The 3,489-nt window shown below is 32.1% G+C and overlaps 1 long non-coding RNA gene across 1 annotated transcript; it reads left to right on the plus strand.

The window, feature by feature from the left end:
• The first annotated feature begins 562 nt into the window (after positions 1-562).
• LOC130462053 (uncharacterized) lies at positions 563-2,860 on the plus strand. Its single transcript, XR_008922173.1, has 2 exons — positions 563-1,148; positions 2,701-2,860. It is a non-coding gene; the product is annotated as an uncharacterized lncRNA (long non-coding RNA).
• The last annotated feature ends 629 nt before the right edge of the window (positions 2,861-3,489 follow it).

A 3,489-nucleotide genomic window follows, 5' to 3' on the forward strand; every position in this document is an offset into this window, starting at 1 on the left:
ATTTTCAAAAAGGAAATTATATCTAATTATCGATTTTAATAAAATAAACTACTAGCTTTATATAACAAAAATCGAATTTATATAATGTTTTCATGCAAACCGATTTATGAAATATATAAATATATTTCGGTTAAAATTTCGTTTAATAATATTTTCATTAAGTTATGAAATTATATTTATTTATAAAACCATTACTTATAAAATTTATGATTTATAAAATATTAATTTTAAATTATTTATCGATTTAGTACTAATTCAATAATTTATCATTTTGAAAGAAATTGGACTCGGAGCTCAGGAAGAACGAACCAACGAAAATCCTTAGCCAAAATCATGGAAGTGAGGTAACGACTATTTCTAGTACCCGCAATTCCCTTATAAATGCGATTATGAAATTACAACGTTATGATTGATTTATGAACTGAATGTTTTGACATGTTTTATGAATTACGGGAAATGAAATATGATTTGATTGAATTATCAATACCTAGTATTTAAAAACTAAAACCGCTAATCCCATGTGTCATCTTATTATCATCTCATCATATTCACAAGCCACAAGTCAACTTTTCCATTTTTTTCATCTTTTTTGATCGTATATGATGATATGTCTTCACAAACTCCTTTGTCTTTCAACCTCCCTGTTTCTCTTCATCTTCTCTCCCTTTACCATTCAAAACAAATTAATTCTCCATTAAATTAAATAAGTTCTTTTGTTTTACCTTCAAAGGAAATTCTTACTCCATAATTAATTTAATTAACTAACAAATAATTCCTTTCTTCCGTTGAAAATTATTCATTTCTCAACAATACACTCATACCCTCCCCATTAATTATTTGAAACATTCTCCGGCAAATTATTTCATTGACTCATTATGAAAATAATTTTAAAAGGTTTGGTGGTTGTGGAGAGCTCCAATTACAATTAATTATCTATCAATAGGATTTACTAATGAGAATATTGAGCGTTGCGGGAAGATTCAATTAGCTATAAATAGGTGCATTATCGTAATATACATCCATATTCTTTGCTTTATGCTTCCAAGAAATCCAATCCCCTTTCAAGTTATTTTCAGGCAAGTAATCGAAACTTAAAGATGGATGTTTGGTTTTGAACATCTGTAATATGCTGCCAGCTGCTACAACCGGTAAGCAAAAAAATTCATACATAACTGTTTTGGTTTATTGAGTTTCATACTATAGAATATTAATCTTTACACTCGCTCATGTTTATGTAATTTTATTTTAATGATTTTCTGTAGAATCTACGAGTTGGGATATTATTACTACTTTTCACACGGTCACATTTATGTTTTTTTGTTAGTTAATGATTTTCTTTAGAATCTACAATTTGGAGAAAAATTAGCGTGGAAGCTTTTAGTAGTACAAAATTTCATTCTCTCTAATTTACTTGATATAGACTAGTGTATAATTTGAACTTATTTACTTTGATGTATAAAAAAAATACCTGATTGAAAAATCTATAATAAACATACGAATCATTTGGGATAGTTGGGAGATTGTTATAGTGTTGTAAGTTTGTGACAGGATCTCAAACATACGAAAGCGATTATGAAAAATGAAAAGGGTTCTAAATTAGCCATATCCAATGATTTTGGTCGGTCATAATCTTTATGAAATTATTTAAGCTGAATTCTTTTCAGTCGGCCATAGTATTTCTCTTACTTCGTAAATCCATTCATATCAGATAATATAAATTGGAGAAACTGGGTGATAGAAGGTGCACTCCCTTAAAAAAAAAGGGGGGGGGGCACAAAAGGGAGTGTTTCCGTCGTTCCGAAGGCTTCCTTTTGAGAAAAATAATGGGTTACAGCCTACAAGCTTCCGCATGAGCAAATTCATGTACTTTATTTCATGTTTGCAAATAATGGCCCCGTATGTTTGCGTTATATTGGCCAAAGAAGTGTTGTGATAACAAGAAATGTAATTCTTTTATGATTGCTACTTATGTGTTAAAATAAAGATGCCCGATGCAGTACAATGGAGTAACTACGTATATATTAATATAGCTCTAACTTATATTCACTACATTGCTATTATCTATAGTTGCGACACAAAGATATCTTATAACCAATGACCATCCCGGGCCTTGCACGGGTTAGAAAACTAGTTTATTATAATGTGATTTGATGGAATTATTCCTTATAATATGATTGATTGAATTTCTTATAAAAATGATGTTTATAAGAAACCATGAAAGTAATGACATTTTATTGATCCCAGGATCTAAATGATGTTTTATTTTTTATCACATGATCTAAAGGAATGATGTTACTTCAACTGAAGTAAAAAGGCTAAAACGTAAAACTAAACGAAACATGATAAAGGAAAGTGAAAGACCTAGTCCATTTGGCAGTATATGTTCACAGGTTACGGTTCTCGGTCATGCATGTACCCATGGGGCATCGCCCATTGAGCCAAGGCTCTCATGTTTTCGGGCCAAGGCCCCATGTTTTATGGACAGCGGTCCGTCGTGGAAGACGTTCCACCATGTCATACTTGCCACGGCTAGCATGTGCACCCAAAAGTTATGAATGAATTAAATAAATGGCTTTATAAAATGTTTTACATTATTCTATTCTCCCTGTGTTATTAAATAAAATGAATTGAAATGAATTTACGTTGCTAGAATAGTTCGTTACTGAGTGTTCGGCTCACCGTTTTTGTTTTCTGTTTTAGGTACTGCGAGGAACGATGGAAACGAGTAGTAGCGAGGAATTTCACTTTAATATTATTCACCTAATTTATGCTTAATGTTTTAATAGTTTAATTAAAGACTTTTAGTAAGTTATGTACTTTAATTTTGGTAATATAAAGGATTATTATATTAATTTTCGGATTTTAATGGCTTATGATTGATGGTTGCCTTGTAATTCCCAAGAGGTAGTTACGGCAGGCAATGTCCCGACCAAATTAGGTTAATTCCGCTGCTAAGTATTCTTTAATAATTGAATTAGAGGTCGGGGAGTTACAGTGTGTCATAGTCCATCTTAGCCTTGTAAATGCGCTTTTGTGCCTCTAGAAGCTCAACTTCCAGACACGATTCATGTTGGGTAATGAGTTTGACATTGCTCATTGAATTAGCCAATTCATCAACCCCGTTGCCAACAGTTTGGCCATTGGTTTGATACCTTACATGACATCTATCCCTTAGAAGACTTAGGAGTGTATGAGGTTCATAGGTAATGAACTTCTCTCTCCAATTTTCAGGGATAGAATTTAGGATAAGTTCTGAGACAAGGTACTTGTGAAGTGACCAACTTTTGTACCTTTCCGGAGTCATACCCTCCGCATAATAGCTAGGGAAGGGATGCTTGACAACATAGCCCATGTCGTTAACATCTAAAACTTCGATAAGTTTCCTTTCCCATTCAAGAAAGTTAGTCAAGTTCAACTCGACATCCAGAACTTCTGATGCTTTGATTGTTTTTTTAGACATTCTACAATTGAAAAGAATTTTCAATAAAT

This window comes from Spinacia oleracea, chromosome 5, assembly GCF_020520425.1.
Source record: "Spinacia oleracea cultivar Varoflay chromosome 5, BTI_SOV_V1, whole genome shotgun sequence".
Taxonomy (NCBI): Eukaryota; Viridiplantae; Streptophyta; class Magnoliopsida; order Caryophyllales; family Amaranthaceae; genus Spinacia; species Spinacia oleracea.